Source organism: Schistocerca piceifrons, chromosome 7 (assembly GCF_021461385.2).
Source record: "Schistocerca piceifrons isolate TAMUIC-IGC-003096 chromosome 7, iqSchPice1.1, whole genome shotgun sequence".
NCBI lineage: Eukaryota > Metazoa > Arthropoda > Insecta > Orthoptera > Acrididae > Schistocerca > Schistocerca piceifrons.
The window spans coordinates 164,865,142-164,882,277 of record NC_060144.1 but is presented as its reverse complement, the minus strand read 5'-3'; positions in this window follow the sequence as shown (position 1 = coordinate 164,882,277).

Here is a 17,136-nt window from a genome sequence, read left to right as displayed (position 1 = left end):
ACCTATTTTTCATAAATATTTTTCTTACAACGTTACAAAACTGGTTCGATACCCCAGGCAGTTAACAGCCTGAGTGGGCACTGATGGAGCTAAAAGCATGAGGAACTTTTATGGTTCTTAGTTTCTACAAACGGCATGTTTTAAGTTGAATGCAAGTGGCGGCGAGGCATCCCTTAGTAGACCTTGCTGGACAGGATGACGGCCGCAGAGGGGCCGATAAAGCAACTCCTAGTCGAGACGGATCTCCAGCAGGTCAATGTCCGCTTTACCTGCACTGATGTAAGCCGATAGCCGGGCTAGGAGCGACGGAATGAAGGGATGCGTCTACACACTGGGGTTTTAAAGAGGGCATTATGGACTGCGCCACGACTAATAAAAATTGACAAGTTATTATGTTCACCAAAAACTGCAGATGAGCCTGTAACCCAATTCCAGTGGCCGCGTTGGTCGTAAAGAAAACGCTGGCGTCTAGGAAACGTTTAGAGACAGAATCATTATTACACAACATAGCTAGGACTAACATGCTCCAAGGCACAGGAAACTAAGTTAAAGATCTATAAGACTGTTTCTTTTCGCTTGTTGCCGTGGGAAGTGAAGAGACTTCAGGGAAAACAACTGCTCTCACAGCGATAACTTAAAAATGGCTGTAATTTCCGGCTTCTTTCTTTTCCAGAGACGCAGGTCTCTTAACTCTTGCGTTGGTTCGTCGTGAGCTTGTACTGACGTGTAGGAGGGGAAATTTAGCACCCCTAAAACTCTTCCGTTGGCTCAAGTCGAAATGGAATGCATTGTCGTTCGTATACTGTGCGGAAACACGGGAATTATCTCTATCTGGAGAAGTGCGAGGCACTCTGGCTCTGTACTTCGGTCTGGAAGCATCTTCTGGCCGAAGCTCTGGCAGGTGTGGTTGGTACTGGGGACCTGTCCTAAGACTGACTCAGCTTGCGAAATAATACACTAGAGGGCCTGTGGTGAAGTTTTGACTGAACCGATATTGTGACTTCAAATGTCTCAGACTACTCGTTTGCCGAGGGTTTATCAGTCTCGACGTTTGGCATCCTGGTGTGCTCTGCCGTTTAAGTGAGCAGAATTGGTCCTCGGTATGACCAGCGAACGGGTGTGTCACACACTGAAAGGTGCCTTCATTTCAAGGCTCTAGTATACAGTAAACTGCGATCCGCCTACCTGATCGCTAGATCGTGGTATTTTTCATCGACTCACCACTGCCGCACACGACTCTCCAGCTGCAAGTTACATCGGAGGACGAAGAAAACTGGGTAAAGTACTGCTGCTCCGGCCTTGACTAGGCGTAAAAACCTCAATCGCCACTTGCTCTCAGCTGCACCCACATAGCCTAATATAGAATGAACAGTCAAACTCAGCATTAGATTAACACAGAGAGCGTTATCCACATTTATAGGCCCAGTGTATTTGACTCACCTTTGGCTCCCAGGACCCTTGTCCATTTTGGTCTTAAACCACATGTTAGTTGATTACGATATTCTAACATATTATGTTTGAGTTTGATTAGGCCTGTCTTTGTTTCTTTATTTTTTTGTGTGTTTGGAAAAATTAATTTTGTCAGTAAACTACATTTGTCTTGCATTCTCAAAGAAATCATCACTTTAATATAGTCACCCCAGTGTGTACAACCACAACACGTAACCTTTCATTGTGTACGACCCTGCAGGGATATCATTCATTTTAGCGTCAGCTGCCAAGCGTAGACTTTCAATTTGGCTTAGACTGCCAGGATATTATCAAACCATTCAATTTGGTGTAGCGAGTAAGAAAAGTTTCTTAAACTTTCAATGTGGCATCTCCTGCCAGGATCACCATTTTATTTCAAAATTTTCGTTGACCTTCAGAAAGGACTTCTATATATTGCAAGATTCACTGGTTGTGGAGTTTTTGAGAGTGATCAATAGGCAAGGAATAGGAATACAACAGAAGGCATACGGATAGCACCGAGAGATAAAACAGGTAACGCTGCTGAGGGTCAAGCCAGCAAAAAAGTCTACATCTAGGTGAAGTCAGTGGATAACGCACGAGAAGTTGAATTTAACAGACGAAGTGGGAAAACATAAAAATGCAACGTACGAAGGTGGCAAAAGAGAATACAGAAACCTAAAAATGAGACTGAATGAAAGTGAATGGGATGGCTAGACTAAACAGTAAGCCTGTAAAGCGGTGATTGACTAGGGGGAAGACAGATGCAGGCTGCTGGAAAGTAAGAGAATCCTTTGGACAAAGTCACAGACCTGGATGAATATTAAAAGCTCCGGTGGCAGGTCCAAAGCAAATAGCTGAAAGATGAAAGGAATATGTACGGGTCTGTATAAGGTCAACAATCTTGTTGACTATATTATAAAAAGAGAACAGAAAGAAGAATAAGATGATATGAGAAATATGACAATTTTAAGGATATTTCTCAGAACACTGACTGATATACCTGAAAAAAGTACCCTGGACAAGACGACATTCTTGCCGAATTATAGAGGTCTTTGAGGGAGCGAGTAATGTTGTACGAAGGATATATGAGACAGGCAAAACACCCTCCCCCATCAAGTAGCATGTGATAATGTCTATTCTAAAGAAAACAGATGCTCACAAGGGTGAAAACTACCATTCCAAGACTTAGTAAGTCATGGTTGCAAAATGCTGACCTGAACTTTTAAAAGAAAACTGAAAAAAATATGCAGAAATCGATCGTGGGGAATATGAATTTCGATTTCGGAAAAGTGTAGGAATACGCTATGTGTTATTGACCCTATGACCGATTTCAGAGGATACATTTACCAAACGTAAATCTACATTGCTCAGTGTATTCCTAAAATACACAGTTATATCTCATAGCGAAATTTAGCATATGCAGGAGATAAAAATGTGACATGAATATGGGTCCAGAAACGTATATTAATGAAGATAGAGGGTATGGATGTCGTTTACCGTGTACACTATGAACTTACCCTAACGGTCCGCATTCCTGTGTGACGACACCGTGGCAAGACAGCGTTCACTACACACAGTGGTCGGGCTGGAACTACTGTATATCGTGGCGGGCCCCACAGCCATCTCTGGCGGAAAACAACATACAACATTGTTACTATGTACTCCGCTCCCGATTAGTTGGTTCGCTGATTTGGAGGAGTGGACCAAACAGGGAGGTCATTGGTGTCATCGGATTAGGGAAGGATGAAGAAGGACCAGGCTGTACCCTTCCAAAGGAACCATCCCGGAATTTTCCTGAAGCGCTTTTGGGAAATCGCGGAAAACCTAAGGCAGGACAGCCGGACGGGGGTTTGAATCGTCATGCTCTCAAATGTGAGTCCAGCAGGCTAACCATTGCGCTACCTCTATCAGTCACTGCTGCTCATGTGAGGTGGGTATCTCCAGGTACAATTTACGAGCGGGAGTGTTATATTGTGACCACTGATATTCCTGTAAGTATGGATTTAGACAGTGGTGCATTCATGCATCTCATATATGGGTTAACGAATGGCAATGCTGTCGATTGTACCAAGAACGACATCCAGATCGCCGGTGTCATGAAAAGAACACATTCCAAGAAGACTACCGCTGCTTACATTAGCATGTTGCTTTCACAGTTTCTCTTGGAAGAAGAGGACGGCCACGACGCAGTACGTCAGTGACTGTGGTCGCTATAGTTGATGCTCCAGAACAGAGTCCCCGCATCAGCACTCGCCGCTTAAGTCGTCAGCTGGATGTCATTTAAAGCACTGTTTAAACGACTGGGTGAACAACAGCTGCATCCGTACCACCTGTAGCGGATACAGACATAGGTCCCTGCGTGTCTTCCTGCAAAGACTCGTGTTTTGTTGGTGGTTTATCTAACAACGCGGCAAGAGACCTGGTTTACCAGAGTGATGTTATGGACGGATGAAGCAAAATTGTTGCGCGAAGGCATTCAAAATTTCCATAATCAGTACATCAATTCACATGTAACGACTGAAATGGCCCATCAATAAAAATTTGCCATGAGTATCAGGGCGGGTGTTCTCGAGGACCACTTGATGGAACCCTATGTACTTCCCTGCCACAAGACTGGGGGATGTAGAGACGGCGCATGTGCAGAAGACTGCTCCCTTTGTTAGAAGATTTTTCAGTATAACTGATGTACTTCATGCATGATACTGCCTCTACCCATTTTAGTGTTCTTTTCTGCCAACACCTGGCTCTCCTTTATGCAAATCACTGGATAGGTGGAGGTGGACCAGTTGCTTAGTTTCCGTGCTAGCGGTGGCGCTTATTACTGAAACAAACTATTTAGAATCTATAGTTCCTCTTCCCACGGCACTTAAACCTAATTGTTAAAACCACTAAGAATAACGGGTTTCTTAAATAACAGATTTTCGGTAATTTATTTCTATTATTTCCTGTATTGAAAGTAGAAATCGAACAAATATTGAAGACCTTTAGCTCCTTCAGTTTCAATATACAAAGAATCCAAATATTAAATTAAATAAGTAAATAAAAGAAAACTTAATCCTTCCCTGGTCCTTACTTTTGTCGAATAGTAGTAAATGGTTGAACAGCACAAAAAATCAGCAGTATTCTCCCACTGATTAATATTTTTTGAAACTATGGTCAAAACTCATGCTGCAATCGAGGATCATATCATTATCTGGGCATTACGAATAGTCACTACTAAAGCGTGAAAACTGAGATTTAAGAACTTCATTTTTCTTCTTGATTTATCCACTTTAAGGGCTGCAAGCAAATAAAGGCATGTTGTGTACACACAAGGAGCAGATGAGCTACTTTCTGTCTTTACTGTGTACTACGAATGTACTGTTGTTCAATTATTAATTTATTATTGTTATCTTAATATCCTTCCTCTTTTATTATTTCATAGAAATGACGGATAATTCTTTAATTTGTTAAAGCAAATGAAGCGTTGTACATCACTGCTATGTAACTTCATAGAAAATTTTCCGAGCTAGGGTTGGTGCCATTCTGCAATGCAACGGATGTGCGCCAGCGACAGCGAGAAACTATGATGTAGGCTAAGTAGGGTTAAGTCTTGTACACTGCACGTAATTGCATACCTTAAACCACGACACACGGCAACAGGAACATCATTGTCTCAGCAATGCTGTACTAATTGTTATGCCACGTGTTGTTCATTTACATGAGCGCTGTTATTAAAATAACAGAGATCGCATTATCCCTTTTCTATAATAACGCAATATTTGAAACTAAACAGAATATTACAAATAAAAGATACTAATTGTTAAAGCAACCTTTATATTAAAATGAAAAATGTTAGCACTGCTACTATGCCTAATAGAGATGTTGATTTTTATCCTTGATTATTTGTAAAATAGAAAGAAAGAATACCTATTATAAACAAGGTCAAACAAATACCGACAGATATCAATTACTGAGAAATGAATACTAGTATCGGTTTTAATCGGTCGCTTTCCCCTATCGCTCTCTACGCTCTGCTGACTGAAACATGTTGGACTTTTTCCTGGCGGGCTATTTAAAGGCGCTGGTGTACGTGACACATGTGGAAGATGGAGCATCGCTTCTTGCAAGTTCTTCCAAAAATTCAGGAGGGCGGTCAAAGAACAAGTACAATCCCAGGAATTTTTTGATGCGTTCGTGCCCTAGCCCTGCGGCAAGCAGATAGCAGAATACTGGCAGAGCAGACATTCCGAACACATAAGATAGTGAACTGGGTGCATCATTGTGACTATAAAATGAAGTTTTCACGTACTAGCTGTTATCCCAACAAACATCCACTTCCAGACCCATGTTTATATGAGATTATTTTACCTTCATATGCTGATCCTCTCACTGTAATACTGTCGTGTATTTTTGGAACATCCTCTATAGCACTTGTACATTCAGAAAACGTTTTGACTTTGTTGACTGGACCACACAAACTGAAAAATCTAAGGGTATCAGTGATAAGAGAGAAGGAGTGAAAGGTTATCTACAAAAATGGTTCAAATGGCTCTGAGCTCTATGGGACTTAACTTCTGAAGTCATCAGTCCCCTAGAACTTAGAACTACTTTAACCTAACTAACCTAAGGACATCACACACATCCATGCTCGAGGCAGGATTCGAACCTGCGTCCATAGCGGTCGCGCGGTTCCAGACTGTAGCGCCTAGAACCACTCGGCCACCCCGGCCTGCCGGTTATCTACAATTTTCGCAGAATTCAGACTGTAGTTGTATGATGTGAAGGATATGAAAGGGACTGATAGTTCACCAGAAAGGTGAAGTATTATATTCCACGGAAGAATATAGGTCCATTTAGTATAACTGCTTGGGATGTCCCATTTCCTCCAAGTTTATTCTCGAGGCTAACAATATGTTTGTAGACAGGCATGCGGTGGCGGCGTTGACGTCGACGAGACATAGTGCTTCAATGCTGTTGCAGCGGAATAGTTCCGCTGGCGTGCACTGCCCGCTTATATACAGAGCGAGTGACCCTCATGACTTAACACGCTGATAACCGACTTAGACTCTGCAGGCACCAGCTGGGGTGGCTTATCCCGTACGTTCGCTGTAGACGTACTAGCAGCTTGCTCCTGCTGGTGCGCCGGCCCGGCTCTGAGAAAAGTCGGGCGGGTTGCATCACCGATTCGCTAGGCGCTCAGCGGGCAGTGCATCCTTGAGCCCCCGGTTCGCGATGTACGTTCCCCGGTTACAGAGAGCATGGATCTCACTTTATTAATAATTATAGTACAAAGTGATATCTACAGTAACAGTTAAATCGCAAACTGAGGGGTCAAGGATGCTACAGATTGAAAAAATTCGAAAACATTGCGCCGCACTGTCCGCTGAGCGCCTAGCGAGTTGCCGGCACGGTAACTCAGCGTGTTCCGTCAGAGGGTTAGCTGCCCTCTGTAATAAAAATACTGAGTTAATGGATCAACAACGAACTGAAACGGGTGTCTTACGACGTCCGCACCGAGCAGATACAACGAACGAAAACGATCAAAATGAGACTTAATAAAGAAAAAAAAAAGCGAGTCGGTGATGCAACCCGCCCGACTTGGCTCGGCGCCAGGCAGGCACACCAGCAGGAGCGCGCTGCAGGCACCAGCTGTGGTGGCTTATCCCGTACGTGCGCTGTAGACGTACTAGCAGTGCGTGGTCTGGTAAAAGCACTTCTGGTCGATGCACTGGCATGTGTGGTTGGTGCTTGGGAACTTTCCTGAGACTGACGTCACTTGCAAGTAGTTAAGACTGGTAAGCCTGTGGTGAAGTTCTTACTGTACCGACAGTGTGACTTCAGACGTCTCGGACTTCTCGTTTGCCGAGGGCACACTTATTCGTTTTTGGTTTACCAGTCTTGACGTTTGGTATCCTTGCGCACTCTGTCATATGAGTGAGCCGAATTGGTACAACCAGCGAACGGGTGTGTCACACACTGAAATCTACTGTGATTTCAGGAACCCGGTAGAGAGTAAATTGGAATCCGTCTGCCTGATCGTTACACTGCATTTTTCTTTCATTTCTTTCGTGGCCGCGATAGATTCACAGGTGCTGCCTCACGTCTCACCTCCACTTCACACATCTCGCGGGCTGCAAGTTACATCAGCGCGCAAAGCAAACAGGGTATGCACAGCCGCTCTGGCATTGTCAGGGCATACAGATCTCAATCGCCACTTGCTCTCCGCTGCACCTATATAGTGAAACTACAGTAGATTTGATCGATTAAAGTCAGCTCAGCGTCAGAATAATTCAGAATGCGTTACCCACATTTTTAGGGCCGAAGTACTTGACTCACTTTTGCCACCCACGATCCTTGTCCATTGTGGTCTTAAATCTCCTGTTAGTTGGTTACAGTATTCAATCAATAACTTGTTTAGCATAATGTATGTCTGAGTTTGTTTTTGGAAAATAAATGCTGTTAGAACACTAAATTTTGCATACATTCTCATTCATTTATATATTCTCCGCATTGTTAAATTTCGAGGCATCACACAGTTGTGCCCACCCAAGCTGCAACACTTCATTGGAACATTCTTCATTATCCATCCAACAGCCCGGATCACCTTCCAACATCTATTGTTTCGCCTAATGAAGGTAGAAGCGGTACATGGATGATGAGGAGGTTACTAATGCAGTGCGACTGTGGCTTCAACGTCGACCAGTAGAGTGGTACCTTAGAGGTATACACGCCCTCACAATAAGGTGGTGTAAGGCCATCACTCTGAACGGAGATTACGTTGAACAGTAGGTTTTTGTACACAAAAGCGTGGGAAATAATATGGCGTTTTGGAATACCAAATAAAACCAAACTATTCTCAGGAAAAAAAATGTGGCATTACCTGTTAAACGCCCGTCGTACTATGTGCATCCAAATTGACAACCTTCATCAGACTCGATTCATTTATTCGTACTGCTCAAGAACGTGTTCTTGTGACCTGTCCGGCTATGCCATAATTACTGCAACACTAATGTTGTAAGCTTTTTTGTATGTACGAAATGTGTGCATTTGTTGAAACTCATTTGTATGCCCACATTTCCGTTGAAACTCATTTGTATGCCCACATTTCCAGATAGTTATCTTCCATTCCTCTAAATAAATGAACATGTTTTTTCCACGAAGTTATGAAAGGGATCCTCCATCTTCGGCGTCCAGTGGAGCGCTAGAGCACTTCTATCATGAACCAATCTTTCAACTCGATTGACGTGATCGATTTCGATGAAGTTTGACACAGTGCAAGGACATGATACAATGTCGTAAATGTATTACAAATTGCTATGTGAGGGATGACTAGGGAGTCCTCAATGGAAACAAAGTTGGGGCAATGCAAACAAAAGATTAATAGCTATTTCAATCACAGTGTTGAAACTTCCTGGCAGATTAAAACTGTGTGCCCAACCGAGACTCGAACTCGGGACCTTTGCTTTTCGCGGGCAAGTACTCTACTCTCATTCTGGAATCACAGTGTTGGTTACCAAGGGAGTGGCGGCATTACAGACACCTTCGCCGTTTTTAAAGCTTCCAAACACAGTGCATAGAAGTTAACCTGCTATTCAGATAATGAAGCAAGCAGAAAAGAGAGGGCTGTAAGATTATTTGCACTTAACAGCAATCGGACGACAATCACACGGAACATCAACAAGTTTCCAGGAACAGCTGGAGAAATATGGCTGTAGTAGACAATCGCTGGGAGGATATACCCCGCCGTGACCTGCTTTCGGAGGATCTATAGCCTGGCGTGAGACATCACATACACTCCAGGAAATGGAAAAAAGAACACATTGACACCGGTGTGTCAGACCCACCATACTTGCTCCGGACACTGCGAGAGGGCTGTGCAAGCAATGATCACACGCACGGCACAGCGGACACACCAGGAACCGCGGTGTTGGCCGTCGAATGGCGCTAGCTGCGCAGCATTTGTGCACCGCCGCCGTCAGTGTCAGCCAGTTTGCCGTGGCATACGGAGCTCCATCGCAGTCTTTAACACTGGTAGCATGCCGCGACAGCGTGGACGTGAACCGTATGTGCAGTTGACGGACTTTGAGCGAGGGCGTACAGTGGGCATGCGGGAGGCCGGGTGGACGTACCGCCGAATTGCTCACCACGTGGGGCGTGAGGTCTCCACAGTACATCGATGTTGTCGCCAGTGGTCGGCGGAAGGTGCACGTGCCCGTCGACCTGGGACCGGACCGCAGCCACGCACGGATGCACGCCAAGACCGTAGGATCCTACGCAGTGCCGTAGGGGACCGCACCGCCACTTGCCAGCAAATTAGGGACACTGTTGCTCCTGGGGTATCGGCGAGGACCATTCGCAACCGTCTCCATGAAGCTGGGCTACGGTCCCGCACACCGTTAGGCCGTCTTCCGCTCACGCCCCAACATCGTGCAGCCCACCTCCAGTGGTGTCGCGACAGGCGTGAATGGAGGGACGAATGGAGACGTGTCGTCTTCAGCGATGAGAGTCGCTTCTGCCTTGGTGCCAATGATGGTCGTATGCGTGTTTGGCGCCGTGCAGGTGAGCGCCACAATCAGGACTGCATACGACCGAGGCACACAGGGCCAACACCCGGCATCATGGTGTGGGGAGCGATCTCCTACACTGGCCGTACACCACTGGTGATCGGTGAGGGGACACTGAATAGAGCACGGTACATCCAAACCGTCATCGAACCCATCGTTCTACCATTCCTAGACCGGCAAGGGAACTTGCTGTTCCAACAGGACAATGCACGTCCGCATGTATCCCGTGCCACCCAACGTGCTCTAGAAGGTGTAAGTCAACTACCCTGGCCAGCAAGATCTCCAGATCTGTCCCCCATTGAGCATGTTTGGGACTGGATGAAGCGTCGTCTCACGCGGTCTGCACGTCCAGCACGAACGCTGGTCCAACTGAGGCGCCAGGTGGAAATGGCATGGCAAGCCGTTCCACAGGACTACATCCAGCATCTCTACGATCGTCTCCATGGGTGAATAGCAGCCTGCATTGCTGCGAAAGGTGGATATACACTGTACTAGTGCCGACATTGTGCATGCTCTGTTGCCTGTGTCTATGTGCCTGTGGTTCTGTCAGTGTGATCATGTGATGTATCTGACCCCAGGAATGTGTCAATAAAGTTTCCCCTTCCTGGGACAATGAATTCACGGTGTTCTTATTTCAATTTCCAGGAGTGTAGATTTTCCTCATCATTTCCAATACGTACAGGCCTGTGCGGGATGAACTTTGCAATTCCCTTAGGACGGCGTGGTACCGTACGAAGATCGGTATTGTACACTAAATTTTTCTTTATGTTATCCAATCCACAAAACGTGGATTTATGTTTTCTACACTTACCAAATCTGTATTGTCATCACTGGATCGTCACGGTGGAAATCACTGCATACGACATTCACTGATGGCCGTGAAATTGCCACGTAAAGAACAATCGAAAATAACCCAATTTTAAATATGTGCATGTACACTGCAGAATATGAAGATATGATCAGACTTTTAAGATAACTTTAGTGGATAGGGGGGAGGGGGGAAGAGAGAAGTGGACGAGTATACATAGTGCGAAATTTACTATATAGAGCTGTCTCCTCTGGAAGCAACATGGGTTCTATCCGGGTGGACCCCAAGCCCAACTGAGCTTAGATGTCAGATTCAAGTACGTTGTTCCCTGCTGATTGTGCTCCACTCCAAAGTTCATCGATCATAGTGACTGATGATCGGTGGTGATGGAGTCTTTCAGCGAATGATGATGAGATATTTCCAGTGGGAGAGACGTTGGGAGAAAATGAAGAATGAAACAAGCAACGTTAGTTCTCCTCAGAGTCATCACACGGGTACACATTTAACATAATACTGTGTGTAGAATCAGAACTTGTCTGAAAGCACGACGTGGTGTCACTCGTATGCCGACTGTCGTCAGTGGCTCGGCTCTGTCGGCGCGCCTCACTCTGTTGCAGCATCAACATAAGCCGCAACACAGTCTCTGTGCTGACAGACCGTTGTGCTTCAGAAGTCATTCACAGTCCTGACTGCTCGATGTACTCCAGAAGCCATGCACGGTTTTCGTGTCACGTCGAGGTAAGCCAAAACAGTAGTCTGGTCTCTGTGCTGACAGTCTATTTTGCTCCAAAAATCTTGCACACTTGTGCTACCATATCAAGGTTAGCTGCAATAACGGTCTCTGTGCGAGTAGCCTGTTGTGTTTAAGTAGTATTGTACATTCATGCTGCCACATTAAGGTAGGCCACAACAATGGTTTCTGTACCGACAACCCATTGGGCTCCAGAGACCATCACAGTCTTGCAGCTGTACAACAAAACTTTTGTTAGGGTCATCAGTCTTCCGACTGGTGCAATACAGCCCGACATCTCAGAGTAGCATTTGCAACCAACGTCCTCAGTTATTTGCTAGATGTACTCCAATCTCTGTCTTCCTCTACAGTTTCTGCCCTCTACAGCTCCCTCTAGTAACATGGAAGTCATTCCCTGATGTCTCAACAGATGCCCTATCATCCTGTCCCTTCTCCTTCTCAATGTTTTCCATATGTTGCTTTCTTTTCCGATTCTCAGCAGAAGCTCCACGTTTCATACCTTACCAGTCCACCGAATTTTCAACATTGGCCTGTAGCACAACATCTCAAATGCTTTGATTCTCTTCTGTTCCGTTTTCCCCGCAGTCCATTTTTCACTACCATACAATTCTGTGCTCCAGATGTACGTTGTCTGAAATTTCTCCCTCAATTTATGTTTCATACTAGTAGTCTTCTTTTGGGCAGAAATATCCCTTTTAACATGAAGAGTCTGCTTTTGATGTCCTCCTTGCTCCGTGCATCATTGGCTATTTTGCCGCCTAGGTAGCATAATTCCTTACCTTCTTCTACCTTGTGACCATCAATCCTTATGTTAAGTTTCTCGCTGTTATTTCTGCTACTTCTCATTACTTTGGTCTTTCTTCGATTTCTTCTCAGTCCATATTCCACACTCATTAGATTGTTCATTTCATTCAGCATATCATGCATTTGTTCTGCACCGTCACTCAGGATAGCAATGTCATCAGCGAATCGTATCATTGATATTGTTTCACCTTGAACTTTAATCACACTTCTGAACCTTTCTTTTATTTCCATCTCTGCTTCTCCGATGTACAGATTGAACAATGGAGGCAGGGTGAGACTACAACCATATCTTACACCCTTTTAATCCGAGCGCGTCGTTCTTTGTCGTCCCCTCTCATTATTCCCTCTTTGCTCTTCTTCATATTATATATAACCGGTACCTCTCTATTGCTTTCTCCTATTTTTCTTAGAATTTTTAACGTCTTTCACTATTTTAGATTGTAGAACGCCTTTTCCATAGTAACAAAACTTATGAATTGTCACTTCCCCCAATGATTTTAGAAATGCTGATGGAATGTTCTCTATCGCTTCCGCCCTATATGATGTTAAGTTCTCCAAAGCTCTCTTAAATTCTGCCTCTAATACTGGATCCACAATCGGTTCTAAATCGGCTCCTGTTTCTTCTTCTATCACATCAGACAAATCTTCCCCCTTATAGAGGCCTTCAATGTACTCTACCCAGCTACCAGCTATCTCCTCAGCACATTACAGTGGAAATCACATTGCATTTTTGATGTTAGCACCCTTGCTTTTTATGTAATCGAAGGATGTTTTGACGTTGCTGTACACTGAGTCAGTCCTTCCAACAATCATTTCTTTTTCGATATCTTCACATTTTTCATGCAGCCATTTTGTCTTCGCTTCCCTCCACTTCCTGTTAATTTCATTCCTCAGGGACTTGTCTGTCTGTATTCCTGAATTTCCCTGATCATTTATGTGTTTCCATCTTTCATCATTCATTTGAAGTATTTCTTCTGTTACCCACGGTTTTTGGATTTACCTTTTTTGTATCTTTGTTTTCCTTTCCAACCTCTACGACTGCCCTTTTTATGAGATGTTCGTTCCTCTTTAACTGTACTACCTACCGAGCTATTCCTTATTGCTGTATCTATAGCTTTAGAGAACTTAAAGCGCGTCTCGTCATTCTTTAGTATTTCTGTATACCACTTCCTTGCGTATTGGTGCTTCCTGACTAATCTCTTAAACTAGAGCCTAGTCTTCATCACCACTACATTGTGATCTGAGTCTATATCTGCTCCTTAGTACGCCTTACAATCCAGTATCTGATTTCGGAATCTTTGTCTGACCATGATGTAATCTGACTGAAATCTTCCCGTATCACCCTGTCTTTTCCAAGTGTATCTCCTCTTGTTGTCGTTCTTGAAGAGTATGTTGGCTATTACTAGCTGAAACGTATTACAGAACTCAACATCACAAGAAACCATCATCAAGAAAAGCCAAAACAGCAGTCTTTATGTGGACGGCTTATTGTGTTCCAGAAGCGGTAAACAGTACGTGTGAGTCCTGCTGTAATCGAGCCCCTTTCCTGGCCCAGGGTTCATGGCGTGGCTATAGTGTTCTGTACGGCCATGGGAGCAACATGTAAATCATCTTGGGTGCTGGTTGTGTAAGGCAGTTGAGATTCTGCACAGCGTGTGCTCTCTCTACAGTCCCCTTGGAACCCACCCACCCAATACTTGCTAGTATTAAGTAAGCTCCCCTACCCCTCACCCACCCCGCATCCTGGAACCCAGCGATTCAGCTTCATATGATAATCGTGATGTCCCGATCAATGTTAATACTGATATAGACAACGTTATAACACAATAATGTTGGGCTGGTATCCTTCAATTGCAGAATTCTGACAGGTGCTGGTTGAAGTTTCTATTTCATGCATGAGACATGCTACTATTATCTCACAAACAAGCAACATTCAAACGCAATTTCTGGATTATTACCCTGCTGGGTAAGCTTTCCTCGTATATACTGTGTGATTCAGCTTTCCCTACCACTATCGTTTTGTGCACCCTGAAATGCTATATCTGGCCTTCAAAAACCACACGCGACGGTATCATATTCCTTCGTTAGCTACACACAAACTATTAGTCCTACAGGAAAAAGTGAAGCAGACCCTCCTTGTAGGATATTTAATGTAGTTTAATTTTATAACGGAATCCGTTCCCGCTAGGGGCCGCGGTTGGCGAGTTATTGGAGGAAAACCTACAAACGTGACCTCCAAACGCACTTGCACCCCAACACTCATCCCCATCAGTCAGGGTTGCGGTATGTTGTTCGTGGGTCTCCCTCGTATCACTGTACAGCAGGTTTCGACTGCACGAACTACTTCCCATATTCAACATTTTTGGTCCCTGTTGACTCGGTAATTATGGCACCAGCACATCCGACTATTTCGTTATCGTCATTAATTTAAATTCGTTCATGTGGGTAATGAAAGGAAAATGACTTTAGTAAACCTACCGCTGAAACAAATAGTTTTGACAGTTCGATCCAAACTTAACACTTACTGGCAGAGTAGAATCGTAGTCAGAAATACTAAAGAATACGACAATTTTTCCTCCACGCTTTTGAAATTCACAAAATTTTTATTTAAAATTTACTCTAAAGCTCAGTCTTACAATATGTAAGTGCTCTATTAAGCTGGAGAAACACGGCCACTCATTGAATACCTACAAAGATCAAATGGCTTTGAGCACTATGCTACTTAACTTCTGAGGTCATCAGTCGCCTAGAACTTAGAACTAATTTAACCTAACTAACCTAATGACATCACTCACATCCATGCGCGAGGCAGGATTCGAACCAGCGACCATAACGGTGGCTCGGCTCCAGACTGAACCGCACGGCCACTCCCGCCGGCCACCAACAAAGATCGAAAGTGGGAAATAATTCGTGGAGTCACAACTTGTCGCATTTGTACAGTGGTAGGAGGGATTCCCATGAACAACATACTGGTAATTCTGACCGGTAGGGGGCTGAGTGTTGGAGTAGGGGTGCGTTTGAAGATCGTTTGTGTACGATTTTCTTGAGTAACTCGAAAAATACGGCGTCTAGCAGAAAGGTATCCAGTAGAAAATTTAACTAGGTATTTTCCATTTTTCCTGTAGGAAAAACAGTTAGTGCGGAGAGACCGAGAGGATATGAGAATGCACTGTTTTTTTTTTTTGTTTTGTCTGAAGGCCAGACTTAAGATTTCGGATTGCATAAAACCACATCGGTAGGGGCAGCTGAGTCGGCTTACACAATTATAGAATGTTTGGACGAGATGAAAAGAAACAGTTTTCTTATATGAGAATAATGTTGTAATGTTACAGGAGCACCGATTCCTCGGTAGGGGCAGATCACGGATTTGATGCTAATGATGTTCACTGTTCGAACCGGCTTGTGACGAAAACTGTTTTTGAGATGTTGCTGAAAATGTCGTAAGATAACATTTGTACACATTTGCAGGTATTATTCGTGAAACGCGTGGTCGTTTTAAGCGTTTCAGACAGAGATTACGACGCCGAACCCAGTTATGCATTAATGTAAACTAGCAACATTTTCAGCAACAGCCCTAAACCAATATTCATTACATGTGAGTTTGAAAGTCGTGTACGAACATCACTATCGCAAAATCTTAACTGCATCATTTGCGGTCTACCTGTCCACCCGTAACATGTTTACTTTTTATCTCTTCTAAACAGTGATATATTGTTTTAGTAATTCTTTTACATCCTGTAAATGTCACTATGTAGACCTGTTTTAGCTGTTGCAATGAATTCTAATAATTTGCGTACCAAATCATATAGAATATATCATGCAAATTTTACATGTGTAGCTTTCTATCTTAATGGCATTACAGTTTCATTGGCCAATGGCGTATCTCATCTCAAAGTGGATCAAGCATGAGATCCAGGTTTCCACCTGACTGTGGCACTGTCTATTGTCAAAGTATGTTTCACGAAATATAGCAATAAGAACGTTATAGCATTTACAGCAGTAAGTATATTATTTATGTGTATCGATGCTTTTTTTTCGATTAACGGTCGACTCACGTTTTCTCAGTAGAGCTAAAAATATCCCGTTAATGTGCCAGTTGCACTTTTAATGCAGAAGCTGTGTTGTTCAAAATACTAGCCACCATGTTCCCCGAGTCCGATCTTAAAATGCAATCTCCTACTTCCTTTATTCATTAGCTTCTTGGTGTTATACGCATATAATATGTACATTTACGCTGATGATTAAACAATTTCGTTGTACAAAATTACTCAAACGAAAACCAAAAGTTCATGTTTATAACTAATGACGTACTATTTCTATGTTGATTTTGATGAATATTCAAGGACTAATATATCACTCTGTTGAAGAAGAGGACAACACGTTAATCTAAACGCTATCATTGAAATCGATTAATCCTGTTGTAAGATACCCTAAAAAAGGCTTGACCAAATATAAAAATATACTTTACTCCGTAAAATTCCTGTCCACTATGACGACAATTAACATTTTCTCTAGCTCCGCTCACAGATAAGTCATAAATCGACTAATATTCCTTCCTTAAATCTCATTTAATCATCGTCATTAACTTATCATATCGCTTGCAAGACCATTCCCCAGTGTCAGGGGAGAAAGGGGGAGAAGTTGAAACTTCCTGGCAAATTAAAACTGTGTGCCCGACCGAGACTCGAACTCGGGACCTTTGCCTTTCGCGGGCAAGTGCTCTACCATCTGAGCTACCGAAGCACGACTCACGCCCGGTACTCACAGCTTTACTT